The following is a 12,799-nucleotide window of genomic DNA, read 5'->3' as shown; positions in this document are numbered from 1 at the left end:
TTCCAGGGGTACTGCTGCTGCTTTTTAGTATTGGCACTGTTGGCTTCGATGGGCACAGCTTGTCGGTTCTGACTACTTCTTGATGTCTCTGTTATAAGTTCTTTGAAGTATCTAAACACCCGCGATCTAAACCATGTTAAAGGTCACAAATTACTCAGCAATGCTATTTTCTTTCTTTTTTTAAAAAAAAACTCCCATATGAATATGAAGACAGGGTGACAATGAGGCTTAGGAAATTAATAATAATAATTCATAACTCATAATAGCTACCATTTGCATAGTACTTTAAGGTTTGTAAAACGCTTTATATATACTAACTCACTTTATTCTCAGCACAACCCTGGGTGGCTGGTACTATTATCATGCTTCCCCTCTTCTATCATATTACAGATGAGAGAACAGAAGCAAATAAAGATTAAGTGACCTGTCCAGAACCATACGGCTAGTTAATATATTCAGCAGATTCTTAACTTCAAGGCCCCCTATAGATAAAAACTATCATCAAGCCAGTTGGCCAAATACCTTCAGATACAACATGAGGAAGGCCTCAATAGATCCTAAAGGCTATTTTCTGTGTTTAATACATTATCTTCTTTCCTTTCCACCCCTCAAGAGCTACCTTATGACCCAGGCCCCAGGGGAGGAAGACTCTGTCTCCAAAGCCACTTTTCAAGGCATCATTGTTGTTTGTCCTCTGTTTTTGAAGAAGACCAATGCTGTCCTGGGTGAGATCTTAACTTGGGTGAAGTGGATTTAAGTGAGACAGAGCCACACAAAAGTCCTGTGGCAGAAGTCCAGTGGCAGAACAAGAATCCAAACAACTGGTGAAAGCCTAGGATGCAATGGATGATGCTGGGAGTCTCCAATGTCTGGCCAAGCTCTAAGGGCTCCACAATGCCTGCGTTGGCCACCTTCATGGCCCTGGAAACAAATTTTTCTCTTCTGCCCTCCACTGAGGGAAATCTTCACATGCTTGGGGTACAAATTCCCTAATTCACCAATCAGTTAGAGGCCTGTCATTTACCCTCAACCTGGTTTAGTCCATTTGTTGAAACAGTTTTACAGGGGTGTGGCTGAGCAAACTTCAGCTTCTTGGAGCCACAGGTGAGAGCTGGGTGAGAGGTGGACACCAAAAGTGGATGAGCAGCCCTAAAAAAAATTCAGCAAGCCCTCACACCAGAGGTGCTAGTCCTCTTTGAACACCTCATACAACCTGTGTTGAAAATAACTAGATGCCCAGAAAAGGTTCATTGACTTAGGAATAGGTCCTTGTGATTTTAGGTAGGGAAAAATTAATGAATGAGAATTTCTCTTCATGTTTTCAACATCCTTGAGGATCAGAGAATCACAAGACCAGAAAGGATGATTTTAGCAAGTTGTCTTGGCCACTTTCTGCCATAAAAATTACTTTTAAACCACCCCAGACAAGATGAAAATCTATCCTTATTTCAAAGGCTCTAATCTCCTCAAACAACCACCATTATTAAAAAGCTAGTTACCATCAACCAAATGCCTGAATGAGAGCTTTTCATCCATTATAAACTCACATAACGCAGTCTCAGCAGGTTCCTGATAGCTACTCAGTAACCCTTTTGTTCCTGGCCTATCAATTTCTTATCCCATTTCCCAATCTTCTCTCGAGTGTCCTTACCCACTCTGATCCCAAAACTTATTCTCTGCAGATGACCCCAGCTACTATTCTACAGAGTTCAAGGCCATCCCACTGAGAGACACCACAACTCCCCTCCTTCACACACTAAAAATGTCTCTGTCATCCTGATCCTTTCCATATTCTCTTTACTTTTCACAGGAAAAATGCTTTCCTTGCAAAGCTCTTCCTAGACCTTTGATCTTAGCTCCTCCTATCTCTAAGAAGACGTTGTTCTGCCAATCACCATATATTCCTTGCTTCCTTCCCACCAAGGACCTTTACCATCTCCCACTCTACAATCTCCTTGTCTCCCTCTATTAACATGCTCAGATCTATGTCCGCCCAAAAGTCTCCCCCTTGAGACTTGCCACTCTTTCAAGTTATTGACCTGTATTCTTTCCCTGTATTTTACCTATAAGTTTCTTGAGAAAGAAATTAGACCAAGTGCCCCTCATTTCTTTACCTCCTATTAATATTTGCAGTCTAGCTTTGCTCCTCAATATTCCACTAAAACTGTTCTTTCAAGGTTACTGATGGCCTGCTAATCATCAAAAGCAATGGCTTTTTCTAAGCTTTTCATTTTTCTTAACCTTTCTGCAGCAGGGCTGACCCTCCATCCCCATCCCTGATACTCTCTTACACTCTGTACCTAGAAAGGTCCATCCCCTCTCCCTCAAAGAGCATGCTTAATTGTACTTCCAGGTTGACCATATGGAAACCTGGAGGAGCCTACTTCTGGCCAAGTGTGATGCATCCTTGAAGTATCGCCTTTACAGACAACTCCCAGGTCTATATATCACATCTCTCCCAAAATTCAGACTCACTTTTCCAACTGCCTCCCTAGAAATGTTTTCCTGGATGTCCTAATGACATCTCAAAGTCATAATGTCTAAAAACCAACTGGCCATTTTCTCAAAACATGCTTCCTATTCCTGATTTCCCTATGCCATTAATGATGCCATCAATTCTCCCAGTCTCCCAGGCTGGAAAGCTAAGGCATCTTTGTTTCATATCCTGCCCTCACCCCTCACATTCAATCAATTTCCAAGTCCTATCCATTCTACCTATGCAATAGCAATCAATCAACAAACATTTCCTAAGTATTTACTATATACTGGGCATTGCACAAGTGTAGAGGATACTTAAAAAAAAAAAAGCCAAAGAGCTCCTGCTCTCAAGTTTACATTCTGATGGAAGAAACAACATATATATATATATATATATATATATATATATATATATATATATATATATATATATATATATATATATATATATATATACACATATATATATATACACATATATATATGTATACATATATATGTGTATACATATATATATGTGTATATATATGTATATATATACACATATATATATGTATACATATATATGTATATATACATAAATGTGTGTGTATAATCACCACATATAGGATAGAACATATGAAAGGTTAGGTTGTTGTCCTTCATTCTGGAAGAGAACAAAAATGATATCACTATGCTAGAGTCAAGTTACTGTATGACCAACTGTATGATCAGACCAATACGTGCTCAGAATGTTCTACCACAGGTTAGGCATAAATAGTCCATGTGAATATTTGGGGCAGATTCTCTAAATTTGCACATCTTGCATTTCTTCTTCAATTCTGTTTTGCTCAGAGAGCACAGAACCTTCTCTGATGTGGGCACACTATGCTGGGTGGTCCTATACCATTGTCTCCCATGTCACATAATCAATTCCAAAGTTCTTAAGGGAGACCTTGAGAGTGTCCTTGTATCACTTCTTCTGATCATCATGTGATTGCCTGCCTCATGTGAGTTCTGCATAAAATAGTCTTTTTGGCAAGAGTACATTTTGCCTTTGAACAACATGGCCAGCCCATCGGAGCTGCACTCTCTGAAGCAGAGTTTGAATGCTTGGCAGTTCAGTTAAAGACCTGTCTGATACCTTATCCTGCCAGGTGATATTCAGAATCTTGCTAAGATAATTCAAATGGAAGCAATTCAGTTTCCTGGCATGGTGCTAGTAGACTGTCCAGGTTTCACAGGCATACAACAATGAGGTCAGCATGACAGCTCTGTAGACCTTCACTTTGGTAATCAGTCCAATACCTCTTCTCTCCCAAACTTTTCTTTGGAGTCTCCCAAACACTGAGCTAGCTCTGGCAATACATGCATCAACCTCATTGTCACTGTGTATATGCCTGGAAAGTACACTACCAAGGTAAGTGAACTTATCCACAGCATTCAAAACTTCTCCATTTGCTATAACCAATGGATGGTGTGGTGGTGGCTGATGGAGCACCTGTGTTTTCTTGGTGTTAATCACTAAGCCAAAATTAGCACAAGCAACAGAGAATTGATCCATACTTTGTTGCATCTCAGCTTCAGAGCCTGCACTGAGTGCAAAATCATCTGCAAACAGAAAATCATGCCACTCCCTGCATTAGGTCTTGGCTTGTAGCCTTTCCAAATTGAAGAATTTACCATCAGTACAGTAGCTGACCTTGCTGCCATATTCATCCTCATTGAAAGCATTTGACAACATAGCTAAAAACATCATGCTAAAAAGCATGTGAACAAGCACACAGTCCTATTTGAGTTCACTGGTGACTGGGAAAGCTTGAGAGCTATGTGGAAGATGGATCACAGTGAGGAAGAGGCTAAGCAGAGGTGGGGAACCTGAGCCCTGGAGGCCACATGTGGCCCTCTAGGTCTTCAGTTATGGCTCTTTGGCTGAATCTAAACTTCACAGAACAATATAATATCCTTTAATAAATAATCCCGTAAGTACAAAAATGTGCATATTCTTTGATGAAGCAATACTGCTTCTAGGGCTATATCCCAAAGAGATCATAAAAATGGGAAAAGGACCCACAAGTACAAAAAATATTTATAGCAGCTCTTTTTGTGGTGGCCAAAAACTGGAAATCAAAGGGATGGCCATCAAATGGGGAATGGTCGAACAAGTTGTGGTATATGAATGTAAAGGAATACTATTGTGCTATAAGAATTGAACAGTCATACTTCAGAAAAACCTGGAAAGACTTATATGAACTGATGCTGAGTGAAATGAGAAGAACCAGGAGAACATTATACACAGTAACAGTCAGTGTACAAGGACTCTTTTTGATAGACTTAGCCCTTCACAACAATGCAAGGACCTAAAACATTCCCAAAAGACTCTTGAGGCAAAATGTCATCCACATCCAGAGAAAGAACTATGGAATCAGAACACAAACTAAAGCAGACTATTTTGTCTTATGTTCTGTTTTGGTTTGGTTTGGTTTGGTTTTTCTCATGGTTTCTTCCTACTCGTTTTAATTCTTCTATGCAACATGACTAATGTGAAAATGTATTTAATAAAAATGTATATGTAGAACCCATACAAGATTACATGTTATCTAGGGGAGAAAGAAGGGAAGGAGAGAGGGGGAGAAAATTTTGAACTTCTGGAAGTAATTATTGAAAACTGAAAACAAATAAATTAATTTAATTAAATAAAAATAAAAATAAATACTCCTTTAATAAAAGGATTCCCTGGACTAGAGGAAGATAGTTAGAAAGCTATTGTAATAGCCTTCACAAGAGGTAATAATGGCCTGAATTAGAGCTGTAGCTGTATAAATTGAGAAAAGAAGTCATCCATGAGAGACCTTGTGGTATGTGGGGGGATAAGAGAAAAGAGTTGAGAATAACATCAAAGTTGGATGACAAGAAGCAACGAAGGTCCCATCATGTTACTCCCCTACTCAATAAAGTCCAGTGGCTCCCTATTGTCTCCAGGAAGAAATACAAAATGCTCTGTCTGGCCTTCAAAGCCCTTCATAACCTAATCCCCATTTACCTTTTCAGTCTCCTTACAACTTATTCCCCAAAACATACTCATCAATGCAGTGACACTGGCCTCTGGACACTCCACTACAAAACACTCCATCTCTCAGCTCTGGACATTTTCTCTGGCTGTCCCCCATTCCTGGAACACTCTCCCTCTTCCACTCTGACTACTGACTTCCCTGGCTTCCTTTTTAAATCCCAACTAAAATTCTACCTTCTACAGAAAGCCTTCCCTAATCCTTCTTAATTCTAATGCTTTTCCTCCTTTAATTATGTCCTATTTGTCCTGAATATAGCTTGTTTTGTATGTGTTTGCTTGTTGTCTCTTCCGTTATACTTGAGGGCAGAGACTGTCTTTTGCCTCTTAGTGTATCCCCATGCTTAGCACAGTGCCTGGCACACAGTAGATAGACACTTAGTAAGTACTGATTGATTGGTTCTTTCAATAGTAGTAGGGGAGTTTGGTGGGATAGATAATGTTTCAAATATGTAGAATTAAGATGCCTAAAGGACAATAAAATGTCAAATGGGCAGTTGGAGATGTAGGACTGAAGGACAGAAATGAGAGAGTGGATACAGAGATCTGGGAGTCACCTGTATAGAGCTGATAATTTAACTCAGGGAAGCAAGTGAGATAGTCCTGTGAGACAGTATAAAGAGAAAAGAGATGAGGCCCTAGGTCAGAGTGTTGGGGGATAATTTACATTTAATGGACATGGCATCAGTGAAGATCCAGCAAAGGAAACTGAAGTAGATAGTTAGAACCAAGAAGAATCAAGACAAAACAGAATCACAAAACCTCAGAGAGGAAGAAAGTATACAAAAGGAAAAGGTAATCAACAGTATTGAACATTGCAGAGAGGTCAAGAAGACTGAGGTCTGAGAAAAGACCAAAAGATTTGGCCATTAAGGAATCGCTGATAACCTTTATTTGAATAACAAGGTTGAAAGTCAGACCATAGAGATTTTGGTAGGGAATGAGAGGAAAGTCAAGCCCTTAAGCAGAGACAACTTTTTCAACAAGTTTAGCTAAGAAAGGGAGGATGTATTCCAACAACTCTGGCATGGGAGGATCTAGAGAGGGTTTTTTTTTTAAAGATGGGGGATAGTTAGGGATGTTTATAGGAAGCAGGGAAAGAACCGGTAGATAGAGATTGAAAACTAGAAAGATATTGTGGGTAATCATCTGTAGAACACAAGAGAGATGTGTAGAAAGAGGATGATCTTGGGAAATAGATCTCTATCATATCTGTTCCCTTTTCTCCATTTTTACCAACCTTTCCTCTCCTCCTTACCACCCCCCACTGCCAACAATAACTTTTTTACTTACTACTTGAGCTAGTCTACTTTATTCCAGTGTCTCCCCCACCAGTCCATCCCCTGCACTGTGACCTAATTAATTTTTCCCAATGTACGGACTTGATTTTATCATTCTAAACCTCAAGATTAAGAATTATCCATACATTATTCATACACTGAATACAGATATACCAAGGCTACCTTGAGAGTGGAGTGGCAGATGACTACCACGTTTATTAAACACAGAGCTAGGTAGTGAAAGGGGCTAGTGATTGGTCTAAGGGGAAACAGAGGAGTAAGTCATGATCCTTCATCTATTTTTGGTTCCTTCATCTGTCAAATGGGAAATATACTTGTAGAATCTACATCACAAGGTTATTGTGACATAATTATGTACTTTGAAAACATTAAAGCCAAATATCAGTTATTATATTTAGCAAATAAGATCAAATTTCTTAGTCTAGCATTCAAGGACAACCATAATATGTAGGTAACCCAGTGGAGTCAAATTCAAATAGAAAGGGATTCCTATAGAGCTATATATTGACTTTAAAAAACACAAATTAACATTATCTATGTTGTATTATATTTTTATCTACTTTTGTTAAACCAGGGGATGCATGGGACTGTTACAGGCCAGGAGTTTGACACATTTGATTTAAGTTATCTATCTAGCCTTATAGTATACTGATCTCCCCCTTGTACTTTCTGTTCAAATCAAATCAAGCTATTCATCAATATCTGATTATGTCTACATACAAATCTTTCTTTGTTCATGCCTTACCCTGTGTCCTGTCCATTCATCTACAAGGCCCAATGTATATTCTGTCTTCAGTGAAGCCTTTCCTGACCCTGCCTCCCACCAATCAGAATGAACTCACCCTCTTCTGAATTTTCTCATATAATACTTTGTCCCTTCCTTAGTCTACTTTGTATTATCATCATTTGAGTTTGCTTCTTACTTCTTAAAGTCATAGACCTTGTCTTACTCATCTCTGTATTTCCTCCTAGACTTATATCACCAGCCCCTTTCACAATCTAGCTTTGCATTTAATAAACATAGCAGGGTTCTGCCACTCCACCCTCAAGGTGGTCATGGTATATTTGCTTTCAAGGTATGGATAATACATTCTCAGCTCAAGACCTCATTCAGTTTAGACTTTACTCCCAAACCAGGCAGGTCACTAGAAATCAAATTTAGTCAACAAATGGCATTGGGAGCCAAAAACTTGATTGTATTCACCAAAAAAGGCCAAACTCTGGGAAATCCCACATTTAACCTGGTGGTTACATATTCTGTCCCACTTGTGAAAGGAGTGTTGAGAGTGTCAAGCTTCCTATTCTCAGAGAAGAGACAACCTATCCCTCAGCTTAGCCTTTCCCTGGGTAGTCTCATTTGTCTCATTATTCAAAGGGATATAGTTAGTCCAAATTTATCCATTCAGAATTAGCTCTTGGACCCTCACCTACTAGAAATTCCAACCCTTATTGAATCTACTATATATTTCTGTAATAATAAACAACTTCTACTGGTTCTGGGAGTGGCCTAAACTTAGGTTTGGCTCATGTCTAGGGTCTCACCAAAGTAAAAGAATACAAAGATACTTGATCAGGTATAGGGTAGCTATTTATTTCTACTACTCACAAAAAAATGATTAACTATCACACACAAGACCCACAAGCACAAATTAATAGAAAATTTGACAAGGAGCAGCAATAATTTAACCAATACATTCCAGGAAAGTTGATACTTAAAACATCAAGATGGTGTTGTTTATTAGATTGCTGAATTTTATTTCAACTCTACACTGTATAAATAGCCCCTTCCAAATTTACACCTCCTAGCAAGCGTGGGCAGGATTCCTCCTCCAAAGGTGGTTATCTTCTTCTCCAAGGAGTGCTACAGTGTATATAGAAATGATACTTTCTACTTTGACTAAGGACACAGGATCTCCAGATTTCCCAAACTCATAAAGTTATATCAAAGGTTGGAAGTGTACATCTCAGGAGTGCTGTTCAATACCTATGTCCAAGGAAGTACAAAGTAGGAAAGGCAGGTTAGGGTCTTAAGGCCTAGGTTCAGCCCACCTAGCCAAGCTACCAAGTACTTGGCAGACATCATATCCTGGGCCCTTCCCCACCCCTTCAGAGGAATTTCAGTGAAAAGAGAGGTACTTAGCATATGAGAAGGTAAAAGGAAGAAGAGAGAGCCCAAAGCAGTCTCTCTCCCACTGCCATCACTGAATGATGACTGTCATCCCAAAGCCCTAAGTACTTAGTGCTAAGCCAACACAGGTGGTTAGCCAGAAGAAAGGACAGCTCTATGTATGTAATTCTGCAGGGTACGGTCCCCATTTTATGTCACTGAGCCTCAAGGAGAGCCACTGTAAATTTCCTAGATATCAAGGTCTAGGGTGAGAAAAAGGTACAACCAAGAGAATAGCCGATAGGAGGGTGCAGATTGTGCAGTAAAAGGAGAGAAATGAGCTAGGAAATACTTCTCCCATCCAATGAGAAGGATAACACAATCAAAATTTCCAGAGTTGGAGGAAGACTCCCTTTTAAGACACTGCTTAATATAGGGAGCCAGTGAATCCCAAGTGTGGACTAGGTGGCATCTCCCATCTACTCTACCATGAGAAGTTAGCCAGAAGTAAAGGGAGATGGAGAGAGAAGGAAGGGAGAACTAATACATCCTACAGTTTCCCTCTCCCTCAGCTACAAGTCCCTTTTTAAATAACACCCCCCACAATCACCATGCCTTGACCAGGACCCATGGATAGACATGCCTGGGAAGTAATAAGGCCCTCCACACTTTTCTCAAATGCAGTGCTAGACACCCTCCATTCTGATTCTATCAATCCATGTTACACCAAGTTCCTGTGTAACAGAAGAGAATTTGGGGAAGATAATCATCATTTCCTCATCCCTTGAAGGAAGACCCAGTTTAAGACCAGGTCTGGGCCAAACTGTTCAGAGCTGTGTTCAGCCAATATATGCTCCCTAGGCAAATTCAGAACCTCACATTCACACACCGCTCTCTCTCATGAGCCTGTAGGGGAGTGAGTGTGTATTAAAATTTGCTGTCATGAATGTGATCATTTACAATAGCAGCATCATAACATTTATATAGCATTTTAAGGTTTGCAAAGTGCTTTATGTACATTATCTCATTCTGATTTGTACCTCACAGCAATTTGGTGATGAAAGTGATATTATTAACCCTAAGGATTTAGAGTTAGAAAAAACCTTAGAGATGTTTAGTCCAAACCCCTCATCATTTAACTTCTCAGAGACTCAGTTGTCTCATCTTACAAAATGGGAGTAAAAATTCCTATATTATCTACCTGTACTGCTTGTGCTACCAAAGATTCTTGTGAGTAAAAGCACTTTGAAAACCCATATGTTACTGTTAGAAGTTTACAGTTGAAGAAACGGAGGCAAAGAAAACAGAAGTCATTTCGCTAAGGCCACATAGGTAGTAAGGAGTCCCTGGAGCAAAGTAATAAGACAGGTGGTGAACAGTGAAGAGATCACCTGGCTTGGAAGTGGGCCTCAGATGCTTACTAACTGTGTGACCCTAGTCAAGTCACTTAACTTGTGCTTGCCTTGGTTTCCTTAATAATAATACCTACCTCCCAGAGTTGTTGTGAGGAGGTAATATTTGTAAAAGGTGCTTAGCATAGTGTCTGGCGCATAGTAGCTATTATATAAATGTTTATTCCCTTCCCCTTCCCCAGAGGCACACAATTACAGAATCTCAGAAGCCATCCCACACATGAACAATGTGTGCTGGACCTGGAGTCAGGAAGACCTAAGTTTAAATCTGGCCTTAGATACTCACAAGCCATGTGACCCTGGGCAAGTCACCCTGTTTGCCTCACTTTCTTCATCTGTAAAATGAGATAGAGAAGAAAATGACAAACCACTCTAATATCTTTGCCAAGAAAGCCCTGAACAGAGTCATGAGAGTCTGAAACAACTGGACAACACAATAATTCAGTAGTTTTTCTTAATATGAAGTCTAAATTAGTCTCTTTGCAACTTCTACCCTGGGTAACAGAATAATCCTAATTAAAAAGATCCTCTTTTGATGTGTTCTTGAACTCCTTCCCCATTCTGGGTGCCTTGTCTGGATACTCCCCAGTTTATCCGTGGCCTTCCTAAAATCTGACACCCCTAAAACTGAATGCAGGATTCAAGATGTAATGTTACCAGGGCCGAGTACAGTGAGGACAACATCTTCCTGGTCCTGTACCTCAAAATGTAGCCCAATTTGGCCTTAGTTTTCCTGGCTGCCAAATCATGTTGTTGAGTCACGTTTCGCTTATAATCTACTTGCTATTGCAAGCTTATAGCCAATGAACTCATGAAGTCAACAAAAATCCCTCTGTCTTTTTTCCCCACAAAACTTATCTGACCAAGTCACCCTCATCTCCTACTTAGGAAGATGCTCTTTTTTGTACCCTAGTATAAGATTTTCCATTTATTCCTATTATATCCTATTAAATTTCATCTTATTAAATTCAGTCCAATGTTCTAGTTTGTGAAGACCTTTTTTGGGTCCTGACTGTCATCCACTGTGTTAGCTATCCCTCCTAGTTGTTGTTGATGAATCTTGCTGAGTCTAAGACCAGAGCTTTATCCACTCTGCCATCTGCACTAAACTCTGCATCAGAATGTTGAGTTCTCAGGAGCAGAGGAGACTGACTGCAAATGATCTACATTGGGGCTCTCCCATCCAAGTCAGAAATGGAGTAGGTTAAAGTTTCTGGTTCACTGGTAATGGAATCATCTTACGAGTAGTCCCTGCACCAGCATCCTGGGAGAATGGAGAGACTCAGTCTTTAGAAGAAAAAAAATATCTATTTGAAAGAATGCAACTAGATGGTATAGTAGATAGATGTGTGGTGTCAGAATGGATAGATGGTGGTGTCAGAAGGGCCTGAGTTCAAATCTGGTCTCAGTCACGTACTAGCTTTGTGACTCTGGACAAGTCACTTAATCTTTTTTGCCTCAGCTCCTCATCTGTAAAACGAGCTGGAAAAGGAAATGGTAAGATATTCCAGTACCTTTGTCAAGAAAATTAGAGGCTACTAAGAGTTGGACACAACTCAGTAACAGCCTATTATAGCTCAGAAATCCACCAGCTTCAGCCTCCACAGTAGCTGGAATCACAGGTGTGCACCACCACACCTGGCCCAAGCAAATCTGATAAGCATGTCATCTATTCCTTTATCTAAGCTGTAGATGAAAATGGTCAACAGTAGGGCCAGGCACAGATACCTAGGGTAAGTGCCACTGAACCAGTTGTGAATCCACCTAACTGAACTATAATCTGGTCCATTTGTATTCATCTTCTCCATGAAAAAACATGAGGCCTAATCAAATGCTTTGCTAAAACTGAGAAAGTAAGGTTGGTGACCTTGCACAGCACCCCCTCTCCACACTCAAAACAAAGTCAAGTGCAAGTCATGTCATCATTTCTCTGACCTCATGGTCTTCTTCGAAAATGAAGCACAAACACCTAGTACCACTACTCAAGAAAGAGGGAGAATTATGGTAAGTTTAGCTTATCTTGTCCTTGATGGAACCACTCTTGTCATGACTGGGTGACTGTTGCTACCTTTTCGAAGTGTTGACTTACCATCCTTTTAAAAGTAATTCAGTAAGCATCTATTAAGAACCTCCTTTTTTGGCAAGCACTGTTCTAGGTGCTGAGAACATGAGGGAAACAAAAGGGGAAAACGAGCCCTGCTTTGAAGGAGTTAACATTCTACTAGCAGAAATAAAGCCTACAAAACGGTGCCAGGTCTTTCACCTATGGACAGAGAGCTCTGTTTCCTGTCAGGAACACTGCACACCTTTCTCTCTGCAGAGAAGGGTTTCCCAGGACTGCATCCTCGTCCTACCAGACTCCTTGGGCTGGTATGTCTGGTCCACGTTCCTGGGCAGGTGAGGACTTACAAGTCCCACAGCTCCTGTGGCCAGTGCCCACCTTCAAAAGTGG

The 12,799-nt window shown here is 40.2% G+C and overlaps 1 long non-coding RNA gene across 2 annotated transcripts in view; it reads right to left on the bottom strand.

The window, feature by feature from the left end:
• The window catches only part of LOC140505653 (uncharacterized), a 45,259-nt gene that overhangs the window by 30,602 nt on the left and 1,858 nt on the right, over positions 1 to 12,799 (bottom strand). The window contains exon 1 of one of the 2 annotated variants that reach the window (XR_011967594.1): positions 12,654 to 12,799. This exon is cut by the window's right edge and continues 1,858 nt beyond it. The exons of the other annotated variant lie outside the window; for it this stretch is intronic. This is a non-coding gene — a long non-coding RNA (uncharacterized lncRNA). The remainder of the gene's footprint in view (positions 1 to 12,653) is intronic. 2 annotated transcript variants of the gene reach the window in all.

This window comes from Notamacropus eugenii, chromosome 5 (genome assembly GCF_028372415.1).
Source record: "Notamacropus eugenii isolate mMacEug1 chromosome 5, mMacEug1.pri_v2, whole genome shotgun sequence".
NCBI lineage: Eukaryota > Metazoa > Chordata > Mammalia > Diprotodontia > Macropodidae > Notamacropus > Notamacropus eugenii.
This window is presented reverse-complemented; position numbering and strand designations above follow the sequence as displayed.